At 39.2% G+C, this 24,168-nt stretch overlaps 1 long non-coding RNA gene across 2 annotated transcripts in view; it reads left to right on the forward strand.

Moving 5' to 3' along the window:
* Positions 1-9,799: 9,799 nt before the first annotated feature.
* Positions 9,800-24,168, forward strand: part of LOC143989380 (uncharacterized) — a 153,279-nt gene continuing 138,910 nt past the window's right edge. For both annotated transcript variants that reach the window (XR_013277030.1, XR_013277034.1), the window contains exon 1: positions 9,800-9,943. This is a non-coding gene — a long non-coding RNA (uncharacterized LOC143989380). The remainder of the gene's footprint in view (positions 9,944-24,168) is intronic.

Genomic DNA, 24,168 nt, shown 5'->3' on the forward strand with positions numbered 1-24,168 from the left:
TACACTTTCCTTACATTTTTCATATGCTGTTCTTTTACACATTTATTGCTGCTTGACGGGCTCTCGGTCATCCCCCTCCACTTTAGCATATCCCGACTTATTATTCGCAGGGGGGACACGAGAGCCTTGGTTGTAATGGTGCCTTATTTCAGCTTATTTTTATATGTTTTATGGTTTTCCCATAATGGTTGGGGCATGCCTGCTGCGGCGGTACTCATGTTCCCCCCATTTGTCTGGCTTACTGGGGCGTATTGGTCCTAGTGACTGGACAAACCATGTCCCAATTTTTTGAAGGGACGGTTTGTGTGAATGTTTTGTCATTGCTTGTTGAGGGCTCTGTCCCCTCCACTATACGGTTGGCTCTCTTGTCACCCGTCTTTCTATTTATCCTTCTCTCTTTTCTTCTTTCCCTCTGTATTTATTTTTACACTTTCGTTGCAGGAGTCGCCGGAGGTTCCTTACATCAGAACATTCATCTTCCTCAGGGGCTGCTTCCATGGTTGGTGGTATGGATTGGGTTTGGTGGGCTCTGTGGGGTAGGTGCTTTTGATTTATATGGCGGTCCCCCCTTTCTGCTCAATGACTGATACGCCCTTACCTCCACCATCCCCACTCAAAATTATTTCCCACAATTCCCAGGGACTAAACTCTCCCATTAAACGTCGCAAAGTCTTTCAGTATCTATACAAACATGGGGTAGATGTGGCTCTGCTTCAGGAAACACACTTCCCTAAAAGATTTAACCCCTCCTTTATACACTCTAAATACCCTCTATTTTACCTGGCCAATGCAGAGGATAAAACTAGGGGAGTGGGCATCTTTATTTCTAAACGCTGCAAATTTACACTGAAATCCGAATTCAAGGATACGGAGGGTAGGTTCTTGTTAGTGGTGGGTGATCTCGATGGAAAGCTGTACTCTTTAGTTTCTTACTATGCTCCCAACAAGGGCCAGCTAGCCTTTTTTAAACGTATGCTTTCTACTCTATCGCCCTTACTGGAAAGTACTGTGGTTTTTGGTGGGGATTCCAATACCGCATTTGACCAGGGCTTAGACAAGTCACGCCCTCCTGGCAAACGCCTGACCAGACCTACCAATCAAAGCTTACGTATAGCCAAGCTGCTCTTTCAGCGAGGTTTGGTCGACATCTGGAGAGAAGTGAACCCGACTCTAAAAGACTTTACTCACTATTCTAACCCTCATGGCTCCTTCTCCCGGATAGACCACATCCTTGTCGAATCTGCCTCTATTCCTCTGGCTACAAGGGCTAGTATTAAGGAGGTGGTCTGGTCAGATCACTCAATGGTGGTTTTGTGCCTCTCTCGTCCTGCTGATCACAGGCCGAATAGACGTTGGAGACTTAATGAGTCTATTTTGAGTGATCCCGCTAACGTTCAAGAAATTGAACGAAACATCCTTCAATACTTTGCCACAAATGATACACCTGACATAAATGCCACTTGCCTGTGGGCTGCCCATAAGGCGGTAATTAGGGGTCATCTTATACAACTCTCTTCACAAATCAACAAAGCTAACAAAGCTAATATTGAAAATCTGGACAGGGAGTACACCAAACTAGCCAAACAACATAAAAAAAACCCAAGCTCGGTCCCCATTCCCCAACTTGATGCTGCTAGAGTTGCTTTGAACTTGGCCCTAACCACCAAAGCCGAAAAATGGCTGCGCTGGAATAGAGCAAGATTCTACTATCAGGGTGATAACATTGGTTCTATGCTGGCCAAGAGATTGACACCTAAATTCCGATCCCCGGCACTCCCCAGAATCAGAATACAAGGAGGCTCTATGTCCCAGAATCCCCAGCGCATTATGCGCGAATTCCACGACTTTTACACATCATTGTACAGTAGTACTCATAGTCCATCCCCTGCAGAGATCAACAAATTCCTAGATACCCTCCCGATCCCCTCACTAGAAGATAGACACAAATCTAGGATGGATTCGCCCATTTCAGCGGATGAGGTGTGCGCGGTGATTAAAAATTTGAAAACGCATTCGGCTCCTGGTCCGGACGGGTTTTCGATTCCCTACTATAAGGCGTTTGCCCCTACGCTTGCCCCGTACATGGCCCGTTTTTTCAACACTCTCCGAAGGGGGGGGAGTTTAGATTCCTCTCTCAATGAGGCTTACATCACTGTTCTCCCTAAGCCTAATAAAGATGCCAGTTCAGTCGGTAATTATAGACCAATCTCTCTAATCAATAATGATTTAAAGATTCTGACCAAGATCCTTGCAGACCGTCTGGCTTCCTTCATTAGCTTATACATACACAAGGACCAAGTGGGATTCATTCCAGGTCGACAAGGTCCGGACCAAACTCGAAGGGCCATAGACATCATATCGCTTCTTAATTCAAACTGGGACGGGAAATCTTCCAGACAGGGATGCCTCTTGTCATTGGATCTCCAAAAAGCGTTTGACTCTGTACACTGGTCATATATTTTCACCACCCTACAACGTTGGGGATTTGGAGAGTCTTTTCTCAATGTCTTGCGCGCCCTGTACTCGTCCCCAACGGCCCAGGTACGTCTGCAGGGATTTTATTCGGAATCTTTCCCTATATCCAGAGGGACAAGACAGGGATGTCCGCTTTCCCCTTTAATTTTTGCAATAGCGATCGAATCCCTGGCCATAGCCATTAGGCATAACCCAAATATACAAGGTATCCATTGCGGTTCTATCCAACACAAATGTGCTTTATTTGCAGACGACATCCTTATGTTCGTCTCTTCCCCCCTGACCTCGTTGCCCAATATTTGTAGTCTCTTAGATAACTTTGGATCGATTTCGGGTCTCAGGGTTAATTATCAGAAATCTCAAGCTCTTAATGTTAATATTCCTGGCTCACTCATAGAAAGGCTTAGGGACAGCTTCAAGTTCACCTGGAGTGACTCATCAATATCGTATCTGGGGATTAAATTAACCTCTAGGATTGATCTTCTCCATCAAGCTAATTACCCTTCGTTATTCCACAAATTGGAGGAGGATCTCATCGGGTGGACTGGGCTGTCCCTATCCTGGCTGGGTAGAATCAATGCTATAAAGATGACGCTGCTCCCTCGCATTCTGTATTATTTCAGGGCTCTTCCCATCCCGGTGGATAGAGTACGCCTGCAACGCTTTCAAGCTAAAGTTATTAAATTTGTCTGGGGTAAGGGTGGACATAGATTTTCTAAATCTATTTTATACCGATCCAAATCGGAAGGTGGTCTGGGACTTCCAAACTTACGTCTATATTATCAAGCAGCCCAATTGGCACAGATGTCAGCTGTCTATTCTAGATGGGAACAGCCTGATTGGATACAGATAGAGAGACAAGCGGTACCTAGGCACACGCTAGACTTCCTGATGTGGAGCCCCAAAAAGATGAGACCTCCGATCCTTTCACCAACTCTCTCGCACTCCTTCGCAGTTTGGGATGGACTTAAACATAATTGCTCACTAATTTCCCAATTAAAACCTTTATCTCACCTATTCCATAACCCAGACTTCCCTCCGGGCCTGAACATTAAAGCCTTTCAATGGTGGCTGGACAAGGGGCTATATAGAATAGGTCATTTCCTCAGACCAGTGGGCCCAATCTCTAAAGCTTACTGCACCAGCAAACTTGACATGCCTCCCACTGAAATATTTCGATTCACTCAGATCTCAAATTTCCTACACAAAAAATGCAAGTCCCTTCCCAGTGGTCCTCAGGTGACGTCTTATGAAACATGGTGCTGTCAGTCCGATGAGCAGAGGGGGGGGATTTCAGTCATTTATTGGGCATTGTCTTCCACAAAGTCCAAGACATCTTATATGTTGGCCTGGGAAGAGGACCTTAACCAATCCTGGAGCATTGAGCAGTGGCATGGGGTGTTCCTGAAATCCTTCAGAGGTATCCTTAACCCAAGTATGATAGAGGCTGGTGTCAAGGTGCTTACAAGATGGTACTTAGTCCCTTCGAAATTGGCCAAAATGTTCCCTTCCGCCTCTCCACTGTGCTTCAGGGGATGCGGCCTTCGAGGTGACATGATACACACGTGGTGGACATGCCCTAGAATACGGCAGTTCTGGTATAGGATCTTCACCTGGATATCCAGAGTCTCTGCAATACCGGTTCAGATGTCTCCTCTGGTGGCACTTCTTAATTTCCCTACAGAGGGAGCCTCCAGGAGTACGCAACGCCTCATCACTTTCATTTTATTGGGTGCCAAGCTCACTCTTGCCAAAGCCTGGAAGCAGCCCTATGCTTCCACTATACAGGCCAAAAGGAAAATTTCCTGGATTATGTTACAAGAAAAGACGGCAAGCGTACTCCTGGACCGCTCAGATAAATTCAGGGCCACTTGGGAACCATGGGCGCACTTCGTGGGAGTTTCTTTATCCACATAAATGCTCCCGGTTTTAGACCCTGATTGCGGTTCTGTTACCCCCAGGCGACTCCTGTGGGAAAGTGCCACTTCCTTTTACCTTGTTTATATCTTTCTCCCTTCCTCTTCTTCTCCTTTTCTACTATTTTTCATTCTTCACTTTCTTCTAAGGAGCCTAGTGAGAGACAGTCTTTAGTGGACACTTCATTGTGGAGTGGGACCGGGCCAGCTGATTTCAGGGCCGGTTCCTGCATCGCAATGTGGATCTCAGTATTTTACACTCGGTTCACAGAAACCTGATTTACATACTTTCATCCAGTTGCACTGGGCGTCTGTGCCCGTTAGGGATGTTGTTCCATTTATCTCAGGATTACTGTTACATTATAGTCATGATACAGGTTTTGGTTCCATATGATGGCTCAAGTTTATAATCTAATAACCCTTGTTGATTTACTCCTGGCCCTGTCTGTCTTTATTTTTGGCAGGGGGATAGGGGCCCTCGGCCACAGCAAAGAGCCCTTATGGGGTGGCGGAGGTCCCTCCCTCCTTCCATGACCATTATATTTTTTATGTATTTTCTTCCTTATTTGACTGGGATTTGGTTCAAATGCCTAAGTTAGCTCAGGCCTCTTAGAGGCAAATGTTTACCTCAGTTACATGAGTGTGTACTTCCCATCATATGTATTTCATGTTGGATTCGGGTCAGTATTATAATGCTCTGTATGCTTGCAAACTAGCTTGACATATTCAACCTTAAGACTGTCCATATCTCTATTTTGTCTTTCACTATGTTTTAGTCATTTTCACGTTGACTTTGTTTACTGTTCTTGATGCAAAATAAAAAATATTGAAACGAAAAAAATTACCATATTGCCCAGAATAATTTATACCCTATATACAGTGCCTATATCACTTCCACAGAGCTTTTTTAAACTTATACATAGGGCATTTGGAATCTTTGTATGGAATGATAAACATCCTCGATTGGCTCGCGACAATCTGTATAGACATAAATTGGAGGGGGGTAGTACTCCCAGATGTTGCCTTATATACGTCTCTGGTACGTATTGTGAATTGGTGTCATGATCAATCTGGTAAATTGTGGGTCCCTTTGGAGAAAACGTTGGCGAGTAGGAATTTGGCAGGGGCACCCTGGATCCCTACAGCTTTTAGGGGTCTTTCAGAATGGACATCCCTATTAACTAGGACATCCTTGTCTTTGTGGGACAGGCTGAATATATTGGGTAAATACACACCCAAACATCTCCTCTAGGAGGGTTTCCGTGGTTTCTCCCTGGGGAAGAGTCTGGGTTCATGGGCACTTGGGGCTCTGATGGAAACACCACATGTGTTAGGTTTTCTCCACAGGGCACTCTGTCTCCTCTTATGGAGCTGATTTCACAATTTCGAAACATATGATTAGTCTCTTGGAGATATCGCCAAATGGCGTATTTCTTCAATAGACTAAAACCACGAGTGAGGCCTTTAAGTTCCCTCACTACTTTTGAGTCCCTTTGTGTCTATATTCCAGAATCGAAACACTTGCTATTCCAAATGTATGGACTAGTGCGTAGTGACCAAGATTACCTCAGTTCCCTATTTTATTAGAGAATAGGAGAGAGAGATAGGTCTTACTTTTACTTCTTTACAAATTCAAAGACTGAATAAATCAACTCACTTTACCTCTATACGCTCCCACACACAAGAGATGCTACTCGCACAGATGTACCCAGCAGCCGATGCTAACCATTGGAGGGGTTGTGGGCTATAGGGCACATTCCTCCATCTATGCTGGTCGTGTCCTAAGAACAAACCTTTCTGGGAGGAGATAGCCCCATGGATTAAACAGATGACTTTTAGACCCATAGAATTTTCACCCCTACACTTTCTTTTTCATGGGATGCCTTCCTCCATTCAATTTTATTAAAAAGTATTACTCCACACTTATTAAACGCGAAAATATTAATACCCAGCTTTTGGAAACAGACCACATGTTCGTGGACTGGAAAAGAGAAGTTATTGTAATTTTGGAGGCTGAATGGTGGATCCATACAGTTAGAGATCAACAAGATTAAAAACTTATGAGCAAGTTGGATGTACTACTCAGCAGAGATCTCCATGGATTAGAGGCCTTTACTGCTGCCTATTAATTTAAGATTTTTTGTAAACTATATACCCATTTAATAAATGTACCTGATATTTGAGGTGGATTATTTATTTTTTTCCCCTCACGTGGGGCCTGGGAAATTGCTCACCTTGCTTGCATGTAAGAGAGAGGAGGAGAGGATAGTAGAGCTTCTTGTAAGGGTAGGAAGGTTGTGCTTTGCTAGATGTAGCTAGGCCCAAATACCAAAGTAAGTAGTCTTGTTAGATACTTTTTATGCCTGAGGGTGTTGTTTTTTTTGTCTTTGAAGGTTAATATAAATTAAGGAATTTTGATTATTCGTTTTTTTTTGCACTTAGGGGGAAAAACTAATTACACTTTGTGTGTAGTGAAATAGAACGTTTCTCTCTTTGCTCTTAACATGGTATCATTCCAATTGAGCTAAAATACATCTGACCATACTCTACTCTAAGCCCCTAATGAAGGTGTAAAAAAACTGGAAACGCATCGGGTATTAGGGTACAACACCCTTTGGAGAGCATTAGTGTAATTTCACATTTTTGTCGTATTTTGGTTTTTGTCATTTATTCATATTCATTGTATGTACTTTTTATCATTGATCGTTCTGTGTGATCTACAACTATTTATTATTAAATAATTTTTTATTCAATATTTGTGTTAGTGGTCCTTCAAAGTCCCAGCTAGGGGGTATTATTTTTTGCCTATGTTTATAGTGCAAAGTGTATTATTTCACTTCTAAGGTCACAGCTGTCATTCCTCGACTAGTGTAGCCGAGAATGCAACTATTAAAATACAATCTGTGTTTGAATAGCCGCATTGGAGGATAGGGCAGACCTTGGGGGTCTAATAGAGGACCTGCCAATACTATCATTTAAGGTGCCTGTTACTCCCCTTGTGATAGCAATAAAGTAAAACAAAAAATGTAAAAGTGTAAAATAAAGGATTATATAAAAAATAAAATTGGTTTTAAAAAATTGTAAATCACCCCTACACACACCCCATAAAAAATCACAGCATAGGGCAAGTACGCATATATAAATGTCAATAGCACCACACATGTGAGGTATCATCAGAAACATTGGTGTGAGAGCAATTATTCTGGGGCCATAATTTACAGTTAACTCAGAAATAATGACCTATAAAGGCTTTTAAAGCATCATCCATTCAACGCAACCCATTTTGTTATATTTTAGCAAAAAATATAATATTGTGTTTGTTTGCACTGAAATGTATTTTAATGGATGTTTTTCTGAAAATATGCATTTGATAAATAACTGCAAAAATATCCATGTCATAAAAAATGTAAACTACCACCATTTTATTCTCCATGATTTCTGCTTTCAAAAAAATATATACTATTTTTTGTGGGGGATGGGGGTCAAATCATTTCTAGCAAAAAATACAGACTTTAACGTGTGCAAAAAATTTCCCTAGAAGGTAAGAGGATAATCTCCATTAACCTACTGTGCCCTATACTTTAAAGGGGTCGTAAACCTTTCTGTTTTTTTTCATCCTATGCATTAAGGTGAAAAAATGCCTTTCAGTGACCCCCCCCCCCCCCAGCAGCCCCCTGTTTTACTTACCCAAGCCCTGAAACTTGACCCAACCCGGACGTGCTGTCTCTCTGCCTGGGGTTCTCGGCTCTTGAATGGATAGCGTGATAGCAGTGCAGCCATTGGCTCCTGCTGCTGTCAATCAAATCCAATGATGCGGAGGCCCGAGGGGCGGGCCCGAGTCATACAATCAGTGGCTATGGACACCGAATGCTTGACTCGGGAGCGCAACCGCAAGGTAACCCCCTTAAGGAGAACGCTTCTCCTAGGAGGTTATTTGATAAGGGAAGGAGCCGTGAGAGCCAGCGGGAGACCCCAGAAGAGCAAGTTCAGGGCAACTCTGTGCAAAATGAGCTGCACAGTGGAGGTAAGTATGATATGTTTGTTATTTTGAAAAAAAATTATAATCACTTTAACCCTTTATCTTCTCCTCCCTCTGTGTACGATCTGTATACCAGCATACTTCTTCATTTCTAAAAATTCTTGACAAAAAAATGAAATCATGTTGGGGTGTCTTCTTTCTAAACAGAGGTCATTTTGGGGGTTTCACATTGTTATGTCATTATTTTCACAGAAAGTAATGGAAGTAATTTGTGTATAAAGGAATAAGACCAACTTTGAAAAAAACACTTGTTTATTAAATACCACAAGAAGAAAGCTCTTTCTGTCTAAAAAATTATACAATTTTAGTTTGGGCAAAGCATTGCTTGAGTAATTGCCAGAGTGTCACAGCACTGAAAGCTGATAAATGGTCTTGTAATGAAGAGATATTACATTCTTGTACTCAAGTGGTTAAGCAATAGTTTTAACAAATATCTGATTTGTAACCGTCCGAATACTGCTCAAAAAATGAATTTTGTAAGACTATTGCATGATTGTCTCGTTGGAAAATAGAGTACCTCTTTGGGAAATAGAGTACCCTTATCAGAATAACTATAATTATTTTGCATCGTGTTAATGAGAACTACCATGCATTATGCATTTTTTAAGCAATATACTTTTCAAATTTCAAGGTACATTTTAATACATGAAGCTCACAAGAACACCACATGGAGCAGATTGAAATAGGATAGAAATCGAGTTCATGTACTGGTGCTGGCAAGTAATCAGCAGTGGAAAATCAGTGGTTTGAGGTTTATTTAGATATCCAGCCCTGTAACAGAAAGAGACTCTGTGCCTAGACAATGCAGACAGTTATTTAAAATAGCCACACCCAGAGAAAGATATATAATGTATTTGTAAAATGTATTCCTTAAAAGCCAGACTTCCTGGAAAGATGATAGTATACTATATTAGTGAAATATAGTATGCCTTCTTTTGTTAAGAACAAATAGTCTTTCTGTACATAAAAAAAAAAAAAGAAAGAAAGAAAGAAACTGCAGTAAAATATAAGCTTATAGAACTGAAGCATTTATGAATATCTGCACAATATGATTAACAAAAGAGTGGAAAATAAATCTGGTAAAAATTGGCACTGGTATAGATAAAATTCCCATACAGCATTTTTTTAATTATAGCAGTTCCTAAAATTTGGTAAATGTAATGTTAGTTTTTTTGCAAATATTTATCGATGTATTCTTTCTGAAATCCAGATTCCAGTTCAGTTTCCATCCTGACCAAGTTTTCCTGCAGGCCTTATTGTCTATTCTGTTGAGCTATTTAAAAAATGTTGAATATCCACAATGGCTTTCAGTAGTGTATTGTCAACTTTTGTATGAAGCAATCTTAGCTCAATGAGAAGGTCCCAGAGCTTATGGTTATATCTACTGTGCTGCACAGGATCCTGCTTGAATGTGCGTGACTGATAATGGAACAAATTCTATCTCTCTCATTAGGTTAAAGCTGCAGCACTGACTGTCCAACCTCCCAGGACCTCTATTAGCCAAGGCATAAAGGTAAGTGCAGCCTTCAGTAAGTGAACATGTAGCATTTTATCCCCCACAATGATCAAGATCTTGAAGCTTGTCTTTTTCATTTTCATCTATTATGTTTTTTTTTATTACTGGAATAATACATTTATTAATTTGTTAATTAAATGTAATTGAATAACATTTGATTTTATGTAAAGCTGAAATAACTTCTACAAGCATTCAAATTAACATAATGAAAATATTTAAATGCAAATGTGTACAAATTACCATACAAACATTTTTGCAACAAAATATTTATACCTAACATATGCCTAATTTTCTTGTCTTTTATGGGAAAAGGAAAAAAAAAAAGTATTTTAAAATAATAAACACATTTATTTATTTTTAATGCCTCCTGTTGTCCAACTATTTTACATTCCTGCATAACTTAAATCAACATAGCAATGAATTTTCTAGTTTTATTTAAACCTCTTGCAGGATACAAATTGAACATCTATCATGCAACAAAGATATATGAGTAATATAAAACGTACAAATGCATAAAACTACCATAATGCATTTGTAAAATATGTTTAGCTCATCATTATCAACAACAGTACAATCTTTTTTTGACTAGGGTCCTTTATAAATGAACTTAAAAAAATAAATAAGAACCTCAAAAAAAGAATGTGCTCTAATATATATATATATATATATATATATATATATATATATATATATATATATATATATATATATATATATATATATATATATATATATATATATATATATATATATATATATATATATATATATATAGTTATATATATATATATATATATATATATATATATATATATATAGTTATATATATATATATATATAAAGAGAGAGAGAGAGAGAGAGAGAGAGAGAGAGATTGTATAGTATATTATAGATTTTACAATATTATTTATGAAAACACATAGAATTGAAGGCTTAGGTTTCTTTGTTATGCTCTTTCATTATCAACAACAGTACAATCTTTTTTTGACTAGGGTCCTTTATAAATGAACTTAAAAAAATAAATAAGAACCTCAAAAAAAGAATGTGCTCTAATATATATATATATATATATATATATATATATATATATATATATATATATATATATATATATATAAAGAGAGAGAGAGAGATTGTATAGTATATTATAGATTTTACAATATTATTTATGAAAACACATAGAATTGAAGGCTTAGGTTTCTTTGTTATGCTCTTTCACTTTATGGAAATGTAGCCAAGGTTAAAGTAGGACTAATATCAATTTTCCTGCCAATGATTTGATAGTAAGTTTAGTTTTCCTACTAAAGAGGCAAAATGTTTAATTAAATCATTTTAAACGTGAACCTAATTATTTTTGACAGAACTTAATTAATGTTTCATCACTACATTGTGTAATTAAGGTCCTTTCAGCAAGACCTTTGGTGGAGTGAAAATATATGACCTTTATCTTTTACATCATACCTACACCGACATGGATATCTATCATTGTCAACAAATATTATCATTTGATTAACTAGGACAGCCTACTAAATTAATGGAAGAAATTAGACTTGTTTGTTAGTTTTTCTTTTTTACCTAATAAGTTCCAGTCTTTAATTAGGCTATACAGAAATGCGTACCAACGCTACCGTTTGGCTTTTAATTTGCTAAAAAGGTTTCTTTGTATATTAATATTGGTGACAGAGTTAGATAACAACTTCTTTCTATTAATCAAGTTGAAGTTGACGCCATATTTCTTTACTGGAGTTGAACAGAAAAAAAAGTTTGATGTTTGTCTTTAAATTTTAAAATTGAAAGTATATTCTAACTTGCCAGTATATGAATTAATAAATCAATAAATGGAACGCAAAACTGAAACAAATTGAGCCACATTGGGCTTAGTCACAATTTGTATATTTTCTTCTATTAAAAATGATAAAAATTATATTATACCTTGACAAATTTCTACCATATTGCTCAATCAAATCGTGCCCCTAATGTCAATTTCTTATGATTTTTTTTTCTTTTCTTTAAAAAAAACAAAAAACAAAACAAAGGTATACAATCTTTTTGAACGTACTGTTACACAATCAAAAATCTATTTTACTGATCATGGAATTGTAAAGTTTTAAGTGTAGGGCTGCCCACATATGGGAAGAACTGATGACTACAAGGTTTGCTTGTCCTCAAAGCAGGCAATGTATAATGTTACCTACAGAGAATCTCCTCAAATATCCTTCACCTTTGCTGTGTCCAAATGACACGTGATGCTAGAAATGGGCATATCTTGTATTTTTGTTGATCTATTGACCTCTTCTTATTCTCATTACACTAAAAATTATCCTGCCTTGTTTAATCCCCATCTTATTACCAAGATTCATCATATCTACCAGTTATTCCTTGTAACATATATTACTCTCTTTACAAAGTAACAGAAAACAGAAAGAAAACTACAATATTATAGTAATCAAATGTTTATAAACAATAAATGAAATTAAAGTTGAATAAAACTAAACTATGTTTTCCTGGAAAATTATCAGCAAAGGAGACTCTGTTTTCAGCCCTACCAACCTAAGAGAGATAAATTAATAAAAAAAAAGTTTTACCTTCAAGACTAAGATGCCCATTATCTTTGAAAACATTTGGAACTACAATTGAATATCAATAGCTATCAATAGATAATCAGACGCAAAGAAAACCTTACTAAAACTTTTAGGTGAGCTTTAAAGGGTCCTAGAGCATGAGCTGAGTCAAAAATTGTCTCTTTACATAGGCCCACTAGTCAGAGAATATGATAAAACAAATCCTTTTTATTGTGCAAGTATACATTTTGATATTTATTATTGTTAAATAGCAAGGATTTTGTTTAACTAAAGATGGACACAGGTTTTTCTATTAAAATATTAAATTTTATGTAATGTGAGTTATATGGTCATGACTTGTGCGTTCCTTTCGGGATAAGGTTAAAGAGATTACATCGGGTTCATGTCAACAGCATCTGCTGGTAAATGATTTGCATGCTGATTTAATGTGAAATGTTGTGCCTAGTCTGTTGGAAAGACTGCTGTTTTTGGCAAGTGCTAGAGAAATGTTATTAATTTGCATCACTAAGGGAAATGTAGCTAGTAAGCTTTTTTTCTGATACATGGACATCAGTTGTCAATACTGCAATCTAGGAGAAGAGTCTTAAAGTGGTTCATGAAAGATAAACTGCAGTAATCAAACTTCAAAGAGCCTTTTACTCCAAGACAGGCACATGCCTGTGAAAGGGTAGGTATATTATGTTGTAATAAATATATAAATATAAAATTTCTGTTAGGTTTACACTAATTTTAACAGGGTTATAATTGCTCTAAAAACACTACTAGGCCATTGCCTAAAACAGCACGTTTGGAGGTAGCAGAGGGAGGGATCAACAGGAATAATGGGCGCTATTGTGTTCAAGGAGGGTGTCATTTCTGGACATTTCTTCTAAAAATACCAGATGCCTGACTGTCATAGTGAGCCATTGGCTTCAACGTGTTCTGAGTCACTGACCTGTGCAAGTAGAGAGATAAGTAATTCTGATCCTTCTCTGACACCTATTTACAGCATGCGTATTCTGGGTCTGACTGAAAAGGTTTTAAAATTGGTCACAGCAAAAATAAAATTAGATATTTTTTGAAGGGGGAGAGCAATAGCATCTCTTTACTTTCTCATGAAAGAGACACATTAAAACCATAGAAAAACTGGAGCAGAGATGAAATTAAGCATCAACCAAGATGAGTCACAGGACTCTCTGTAAGTCAGCCAACAAGCAGATATACCTATTTTCCAGGGAATTCAATTAAAGAAGAGGGAAGTTCTTGCTGGAAAAAGTAACATAAAACTATCTTACAGGCATTTCACGTGCTTCCTTTTTCTTAGGTCATTTACTTTGCCATATAGGCATTTTACATGTTGTTTCTTTTTAAGGGTCAATCACCTTAATGACCATATACCAGGTGATTTTTGTATCTTAGTTTGTATCTTAGTTTTTGCAATAACAGCAAATTTACTATAATAAAGTAAAATAAAAATGTAAATTTGTTGACAAGAATGTTCATCATCACTAGTTCCTCTACGCAATGTGGAGTTCTAAATGCTACAGACTGTACCTAGGTGTGTGTTGATCACAGAAGTTTCCAGTGGTAGCAAAATTGGACTTGGACTTGGACTTGGCTATTTACCAAAATAACTAAGAGGTTTATACTTACCTGCTGTATACAATAGTATTGCACAGGTTGCTTACCTCCTCTTCTGAGGTACTCAGCCTGCACTCTCTATTCTGTGTGCCAAAGAAAGCTGTGTGCTATGGGGGAACACATGCAGTCATTGTTTAATGTTCTTACTGTGGTTCTAAGACTTTCCTAGTCTATACAGAGTGTAAAAAAAAAGTTTTGACCAGTTAGTTAGTACATAGATGCATACATACTAGGGATAAAGGCCAGATTCTCCACCACCATGTACTCTAGATAAATCCTATGTGTTAAGATTCATAATCCCAGTGAATTAATGCTGACCTTTGAACTTAGGTCAGCTAGATTAAAAAGGCAAATAACGGGGGCTTTGTTATTATATTATCATTAATAATATTATATTAATATTAATATAATCAATATACTATTAATATTATTACACAGGATTTATAATATACAGGATTATAATGTAAAACAGATTATATGCCTGCCCTCTCGCTATAAAAAGGCCATTTGTGTGTTAAGCCTGGTACACATCACTAGCTGGGTTAAACTAAAAAAAAAAACAGCTCAGGTAGGAGCTGCTGTACTAACAATCCAATGTTAGTACAGTGATCTACCCTGCTGTTCTATTGTGTTCTGACAGTGGCACGCCCAACCCCCACCCCGCCAGAAAACTCCGGTCAGCCATTGGATGAGAGTGCTGATTGGGAGCCGAGTGGCCAGCTTCTGACGTACTGGCTGCCATACACACAGGCCCAATATCTGCTGGCTTCTATTGAACTGGTCAATGCCCATTCGGCCCATGCATGCTAGGCTTTAGAGTATTTGACGGTTTGCGCAGGGAGAGTTTGTTGCTATAAAGTAGTATACTGTGCTATATTGTGTTATATTACTGTGGACTGCAGTGTGGTGAGCTACAAGTGTACATTTCTTCCTTTCATGCTTACAATTTGAAGACCCAACAGTACTACCATTTTGCGTGTGTTTGTGCCAACTGTAGTTTCTGTATCTGTCCCTTCCCTCCTCCCCCATAGTTACATAGTTCATAAGGTTGAAAAAAGACACAGGTCCATTCAGGTAAACCTATGTGTGTGTGATTTGTATTCTCAATTCCCATAGCCCTGTATATTCTGTTTCTTGAGGAAAACTTCTAAGCATTTTTTGAGGTTGTCGATACTCCCATCTTGTATCACTTTGCGGGGTAGGGAGTCCCATATTTTTACTGCTCTAACAGTAAAGAACCCTTTCTGCAATCTAAGCTTAAATCTCTTTTCTGCTAAACTCAAATCGTTCCCATCTGTCCTCTTCAGGTCTCTTAGCCCTCGTACACACGGTCAGACATTCTGAAGGAAAATGTCCGATCGGACCGTGTTGTCGGATAATCCGACCATGTGTGGGCTTCATCGGACTTTTTCCATCGGAATGTCCGACCAACAAAGTTTGAGAGCTGGATATAAAATTTCCAATAACATGATCCAATCGGACTTTGTCCGATCGTTTGTAGAGAATTCTGATCGGACAAAGTGCCATGCATGCTCAGATTAAACTCCTAATCCAAAGCTATTGGCTACTAGCCTGAACGTAGACCCATCGTAACGAAATAACGTCATCACATTACGAACGATTGGATTTTCCGTCAACTTTGTCCGACCGTGTGTATGCAACACCAGTTTCGGAAAAAATCAGTCAGAAAAAATCAGACGGATTTTGTTGTCGGAATTTCCGACCGTGTGTACAAGGGCTTAGAGTAAACAGATCATTACTGATACTAATGTCATGTTTGATACAGTATATTTGTACTTTGTCATCATATCCCCTCTTAAGTGCCTTTTCTCTCGAGTGAATAATGGGAATCTATATAAACAATTCTCATAGCCGAAGTTCTTTATCCCCTTTATTAATTGTGTGGCCCTTCTCTGAACTTTTTCTAATTGAACAATGTCTTTTCTGATTGGTGACCAAAACCGAACTTCATATTCAAGTTGAGGCTGAATCAGTGTTTTGTAAAGGAGTAGAATTATTGATTTATTGCTTGAATATATGCCCTTTTTAATGCATGGTAGTATTTTGCTAACTTTTTTTTTTTTTGCAGCATTTTTTTTTTAGCACTGATCACTATATTGGTGTCACTGGTCCCAAAAAAGTGTCACTTAGTGTGCAATGTGTCCACCGCAATGTCGCAGTCCTGATAAAAATCCCTGATTGCCGCCATTACTAGTAAAAAAAAAAAAAATTCCATAAATCTATTCCATAGTTTGTAGACGCTATAGCTTTTGAATAATTAGCATTGGATTCATATCTCTCTGATAATTACTTACCCTTAGGCTATAATTATATGATTTGCCCGAAGCCTGCCCTGCCTACTCCTCTCTCCTGGTTTTCTTTCATTAGTGGCTGTTGGGGGCTTTAATTAATATTCATTTGGATTTTTTCCAGTTCTTTGGGTTGTATGTATGTGTATGTATATGTATATATGTATGTATACATATATATCTAGATCTCTATTTAGTTATTAGAGGTAGCGCCTGGGCCCTTTCAATATATATTTTGATTACTGTTACAGTTCACGACCCTCTATGTAGGATTGTGAGGTATAGGGGCGGCGACACCTGTTCTAGTGTTTGTTGGCTTATGCTCTGTTTTGGTGGTTTCACGTATACCACTATAGCGCGGTTTTGGTCCTCTGTGATCTTTCTTTAAAATCTTTATATGCTATAGCTTTTGTGCAAACCAATTAATATACGCTTATTGGTATTTTTTTTTTACCACAAACATGTAGCAGAATACATAACGGCCTAAAATGATGAAGAAATTTGATTTTCTACATCCTTTTATTGGGTATGTTTTATAGCAGATAGTAAAAAATATTGTTTTTTTTTCTCAAAATTGTCAGTCTTTTTTTGTTTAAAGCACAAAAACTAAAAACCACACAGTTGATCAAATACCACCAAAAGAAAGATCTATTTGGGAGAAAAAAAGGTTATCAATTTTATTTGGGTAAATTGTCGCAGGCCACACAATTTTCAGTTAAAGCAACGCAGTGCAGTATCGCAAAAAATGGGCTGGTCAGGAAGGGGGTAAAACCTTTCCGGAGCTGAAGTGGTTAATACATCATTAAAACACGCCCACTTTTTTGAGAATATTTGGTCCCATTAAGAATCATATAGTAAACAGCAGTTTATTGAAGTTAGCTTTTTTGAAGTTATTTTTATATAAACATGCCTCTTTGTGCTGTAACGTATGGCAAATGTGAATACACCATGGTCAATATTATCCAAGATGTCTCTAACTTGCACATCTGTAATAAGTTGTGTGGTGTTTTAAATTAATAGGCCCAACAGAGCAATTTTATTCATTGAGGCTTCCAGCATCTGTACATTGAAATTGTCTTATAATAAGTTTAAAAAAATGACAAGCATGTTTTAAAGTTCCATTTAAAAAAATCAATATTGGTGCTGTATTGGTGCAATATTGGCCATGCTTTACAGCCATTTCAATCTTTGAAAGGATCAAGAATCTAAGACTCTTCCTCATCCTTTATGTTAGGGGGCCTAAATAGTAATTTACTATTTGTTGCACTCTTATGAAACACCACTTATAATGACTTTGCATCATCAGTTTTCATTATTGTTATCTCCTAAATTTACTTTCAAATTGCTCTTCACATACTGTACAAGCATACCTCTTCACCTCTTTTTCCAACTAGTCACGTGAGCTGTCCAACCAGGTTTTTGATATTCCCTAGATGTCAAAGTGCTCCTTAAACAATAGAAGTTCTAGTTCTTCTATTTTGTATGTCAGACTTTCTTCCAAGTGTGTACATACCCTTTAATAGACCCTGGTCTCCATATAGAATATATTTTTATGATTTCTCACTGCCAAAATCTGGTTTAAGAGCTCCAGCCTTCCAACCATTTTCTCCCCAACAGATCTTCACTTTCCCCATGTGTCGAACCTGGCACCCGTTAAACAGAAAACTGGCGATTGCGGTCTTTGTGACAGGTTACCCTTTCTGCCTTCTAATAATTAATTTTTCTACTACAAGTATCTGTCTCGCTTTGCCTAAACACCTGCTTTCATCCTTACTGGAACAGTTATTCCCCGGATGCTAGAGGAGGTAATCCGCAATGCTACTCCTGAACTGATATCATGCAAATGGGCATATTTATTGGGATGCATCAACTCAGGACTAGCTTCTCTAAAACTTTTCCCTCTACCAGCCTTTCCCTCCCATCTTCTAACCGTAACACAGTTACCTACTTCTGACCCTATCTCTCCACCCCTCTATACCGGCCCCAGTCAGCACCTGATGGGTGAGGTCCAAACTCCTCTCCAAGTTGTTAATGCTTCGCAGTGTTACCAGCTGATTCTTTAGATCCAGGATCTGAACTCCCAAACAACAAACTTGCTTACATCTTGCACAACAGTGTTTGTCCTCGATCAATTGTTCAAGTTTTGAATACATAGTGCAGGATGTCCACTAAATGACATTACCAATTTGGGAAGATTATGGTTATCTCTAGTTTTATGGGAATCGTTTAAATTGTAGAACCATGCTACTACTTACAATAATGTTAAAGGTTTTAACCCTGTTCATTTATCCCTTGCTATTTCTTTAAATATGCTTTTATTGTGGAACTACACTTTACAGAGGAAGCCTCACCAGCCCTCTCACAACAATTTCTTCCTACTTACAGCAATTTTAGTCCACTCACAGCAAACACAGCCCCTACACTATAATATTATAGATTTGTTTCAAAACTTTGCTTTTATCTGCTACTCCTTGACTTGATCTATGTCCTTTTGGTAAACTATGTAGCTAAAACAGCAATACACTTTAAACAGCAAACCTTATACAGCTCAAAACATCACTTGCACTGTTCCTGACCACCGACTGCATATATACTTCATTATTTTGACGTAGCTGCCATAGCCCTGGTAATTTTTTTTATACAGCAGGTGATAAAAGTGGTCCCAGAGGCAGATTCATCATGGGATCACTTTTATAGGTGGCGGAAGAGATGAGCCCCCTCCCGCCACTTTCCCGTTGTTTCCCCCAATTACAGGAACTGTCTGTTAAATGTAAATGAGAGATCTGAGGTCTTTTTTACCCCAGCTATCCCATTAAATATGCCCTGTCAGTGCTTATTTCTATTACAAGGGATGTTTATATTCCTTGTATTAGGAATAAAAGTGATCTTTTTTTTAAAGGGACAGTATAAAAATAAAAAGGAAAACAAATAAGAAAAAACATGTAAAGTCATGCCCACATATGTAAACGGTATTCAAACCACATGTGAGGTATCGCTGCGATCGTTAGAGCAAGAGCAATAATTCTAGTGCTGGACCTCCTCTGTAACTCTAAACAGGTAACCTGTAAACAGTTTTTGTTGTCTATGGAGACTTTTAAGTACCGTAGCATGTTGCTATTCCACTAGCGTGCAACATTTTAAAGTATGACGTGTTAGGTATCAATTTACTTAGTGTAACATCATCTTTCACATAAAAAAAAGAGCTAACTATACTGTTCTCTTATTTTTTAATTCAGAAAAAGTAATTTTAAATATATATATATATATATATATATATATATATATATATATATATATATGCATTTGTAAGACCACTGCGCAAATACAGTGTGACATAAAGTATTGCAACATTCTCCATTTTTTTTTCTAGGGTCTCTTCTAAAAAAAAAAAAAATATATATATATATATATATATATATATATATATATATATAATGTTTGGGGGTTCTAAGTAATTTTCTAGCAAAAAATACTGATTTTAACTTGTAAACAACAAATGTCAGAAATATCTTGGCCCTTAAGTATTTAAATCCCAGGTTAAGGTAACAATAACTTAGTCAATTCTGACGTACTACCACTTGATACAAAATCAGATGCCAAAACTGTGTAAAAGCCTTTTTTCAAGTTGAGATGAATCAGAGCAGGCCGCTGCTGCTGCTGCTGCTGCTGCTGCTGTGTTTTAGACAAGCTAAATGTAAGGCAGCCCATAGATGATACAGTTATTTTTGTTATTTCAGCAGTGTGACTGGGGGAATCCTCCCTTCTGAGCTATTGCATTCTGATAGTGGGGAGACTTATTCCCTTTCGCAATACACTGATCGCATTGCCGGCTATAACCTTAGTGCCCATACATGTATCAAAATTTTGCCGGTTCCTGCTGAACTGGCTGAAATTTGATCCATGTATGGTCATCTTAAAAGTTAAAAAATACTAAATATGTAATGACAGAAAACAGTGTCGCTCATACTGTCAATGAACAATTTACTTTCTAAGATTTTTATTGATTTTCAAAATAGTAACATTGCACATTGATGCGAAGACATACATAGTATAAAGATAAAGACCACAGAGACTTAAGTGGAAGATATGACTGGTTTAATGGGTCTGTGGCAAGTGTATCAAAGGGGCTGGTAAGTAAAGGGTTTAGAGATAGGATGATTCGATGGTGAACCCTAGTTCCGCCCACCCACTGCACCTTCAAGGGGATATAGCTGTACAAGAGGGGAGTGGGAGGGGGTCCTCCCTTTGGCTTTGTCCTCTGTAGACCAACCAGCTTATGTAACAAAGAGACCTGGAAGAGAGAGCTTGAGGATCAATCTTATGTCCCATGCCCATAACCCGCTAAGGGATTTGATGAGCAAGGGTGCGGGGGCATTCATGGAGAAAATATTATCATCGTATGTCAAAAAACTAAACTGCAACTTGGAAAAGATACCCAGTGAGGCAGAGATAGAGAACATGCAGGGGGGAAAAAGGAGAAGTGAGAGGGAAAGAGAGTTAAGAGAGAAAGAAGCTCAACCATCAGAGTACCATTGTAAGAACTTAGGAGTGGGAGGCACTAGGGGGTAGGTGAAGTCTTACGTAGGTGGCCCAGGGTTCCCAGGTCTCCCGAAGCTGTTCAGAGGTATCCAGTAAGGAACTTGCCAATTTCTCATGTGACATGATCCAGGAGATTTTGCACTTGATTAAAATTGGGAAGGAGCGGAAGAGATATAGAAGTCTCGGGAAGATAGTAATTTTAAGAGCTAATTCTGCCCAACCAGGTGAGTTAATGTTGTGCCCAAGGTTTGAGATCAATTTCTAGCTTACGATACATGGGGGGATAATTAGCGGCATACAGGTGTTCAAACTTGGGAGTGATGTTTATCCCTAGATACCAAATAGAGGAATCGTTCCACTCAATATCCTTTGGCTGCGTCACTAGTGATGCCTGGAGAGAAACATTAATTCCTTTGGATTTGGCATAATTTACCTATAGTCCAGACACATTGCAGAATTCTTCTAGGAGTTTACACATGACAGGGAGGGAGATGACCAGCGAGGTGATGAAGAGGAGAAGGTCATCTGCAAAGAGACCACATTTATGTATATTGGGTCCACACTGGACCCCCACAACATGTGGGTTTGTTCGGATGCTAGGGTTTTTATCACAAGGGCAAAGATCAGTGGAGACAATAGGCAACCTTGGCGAGTGCCTGTGGCTATTTTAATAGGGTCTGATTAAAAGCCTTGTAAGCTAACTCTGGCTCCTGGGGTGGAGTATAATGGCTTAAGGAGATCAGTGAAATGGGGGCCAAATCCCCAGTGATCCATCAGAGTAAACAGGTAAGTCCATGAGACTGAGTTGAAGGCCTTTTGCAGGTCCAACGTCAGCAACATACCTTCTTGTTAAGGACCATCATCCCAACCAGATTGTAAGAGAGAGACAATGTCTACTGCTCTTCTAATCTGGACTGGTCCCTGCCTGCCAGGGATAAAACCCACCTGATCTTTATGTATAAACCTATGAATGAAGCAAGGCAGTCAGCCATGACTCTAGTCATGATTAGGGATGAGCTTCGAGTTCGAGTCGAACTCATGTTCGACTCGAACATTGCCTGTTCGCCTGTTCAGCGAACAGTGAACAATTTGGGCTGTTCGCAGCAAATTCGAAAAGCCGGAACACCCTATACAAGTCTATGGTAAAAATCTAAAGTGCTCATATTAAAGGGTAATATGCAGGTTACTGTCCTAAAAAGTGTTTGGGGACCCGGGTCCTGCCCCAGGGGACATGGATCAATGCAAAAAAAAGTTTTAAAAACGGCCGTTTTTTCAGGAGCAGTGATTTTAATAATGATTAAAGTGAAACAATAAAAGTGTAATATTCCTTTAAATTTCGTAGCTGGGGGGTATCTATAGTATGCCTGTGAAGGGGCGCATGTTTCTGGTGCTTAGAACTGTCCCTGCACAAAGTGTCATTTGTGCAGGAAAAAAAGTATTTTAAAATCACTTGCGGCTAAATTGTCGGGTCTCCGTAATACAGAGAACACTCAATGAGTGTTCTCTGTATTAGCCGACAATTCATTCATTCATTGATTAAAAAAAAAAAAAAAAAAGCGTGGGGGTTCCCCTAAATTCAATTACCAGGCCCTTCGGGTCTGACATGGATATTAAGGGGAACCCCGTGTCAAATTAAAAAAAAAATTGACGTGGGGTCCCCCTAAATATCCATACCAGACCCTTCAGGTCTGATATGGATATTAAGGGGAACCCCGCATCAAATTTTAAAAAAAAATTTACGTGGGGGTCCCCCTAAAAATCCATATCAGACCCTTTATCCGAGCACGCAACCTGGCAGGTTGCAGGAAAAGAGGGGGGGACGAGAGTGCGGCCCCCCCTCCCTCCTGAACCGTACCAGGCCACATACCCTCAACATTGGGAGGATGCTTTGGGGGTCTGTGACCCCTCAAAGCACCTTGTCCCCATGTTGATAAGGACAAGGGCCTCATCCTCACAACCCTGGCCGTTGGTTGTGAGGGTCTGCGGGCGGGGGGCTTATCAGAATCTGGAAGCCCCCTTTAACAAGGGGACCCCCAGATCCCGGCCCCCCCCTGTTTGAAATGGTAAGGGGGTACAAAAGTACCCCTACCATTTCACAAAGAAAGTGTCAAAATGGTTAAATAAGACAAACACACTTTTGAAAAATTCCTTTATTAAAAATGAAAAAAATTAAAAAAAGATTCCAGCGGTGCTAATCCACTCTTGCTATCCAGCGACGGATCTCCGGGGTCCAGCGATGGATGATCATATCCAGCGATGGGGGATCTCTCAGTCCAGCGCTGTCCATACATCCTTCTTCTGTCTCCACTCCGGAGACACTGCAGAGAGCCCAGCGCTGACGTTTCTTATATTAGGAGGGCGGGGCCACCCGTCACCTGACCCCGCCCCCTCTGACACTGGTGAAGGGAGCCAGGGGTTCCCCAGTGACGTGTGGGTGATCCCGCCCCCTCTGATGTAACGGAAACCTGCGTTACATCAGAGGGGGCGGGGTCACCCACACGTCACTGGGGAACCCCTGGCTTCCCTCTCCAGCGTCAGAGGGCGGGTCAGGTGACGGGTGGCCCCGCCCTCCTAATATAAGAAACGTCAGCGCTGGGCTCTCTGCAGTGTCTCCGGAGTGTAGACAGAAGAAGGATGTATGGACAGCGCTGGACTGAGAGATCCCCCGTCGCTGGATATGATCATCCATCGCTGGACCCCGGAGATCCGTCGCTGGATAGCAAGAGTGGATTAGCACCGCTGGAATCTTTTTTCTATTTTTTTCATTTTTAATAAAGGAATTTTTCAAAAGTGTGTTTGTCTTATTTAACCATTTTGACACTTTCTTTGTGAAATGGTAGGGGTACTTTTGTACCCCCTTACCATTTCAAACAGGGGGGGGGCGGGATCTGGCAGTCCCCTTGATAAAGGGGGCTTCCAGATTCTGATAAGCCCCCCGCCCGCAGACCCTCACAACCAACAGGCAGGGTTGTGAGGATGAGGCCCTTGTCCTCATCAACATGGGGACAAGGTGCTTTGAGGGGTCACAGACCCCCAAAGCATCCTCCCAATGTTGAGGGTATGTGGCCTGGTACGGTTCAGGAGGGAGGGGGGGCCGCTCTCTCGTCCCCCCCTCTTTTCCTGCAGCTTGCCAGGTTGCATGCTCAGTTAAAGGGTCTGATATGGATTTTTA

The sequence above is a fragment of the Lithobates pipiens genome, unplaced genomic scaffold (genome assembly GCF_037356315.1).
Source record: "Lithobates pipiens isolate NorthernLeopardFrog02 unplaced genomic scaffold, aLitPip1_a1.2 Scaffold_1, whole genome shotgun sequence".
NCBI classification, from domain to species: Eukaryota; Metazoa; Chordata; class Amphibia; order Anura; family Ranidae; genus Lithobates; species Lithobates pipiens.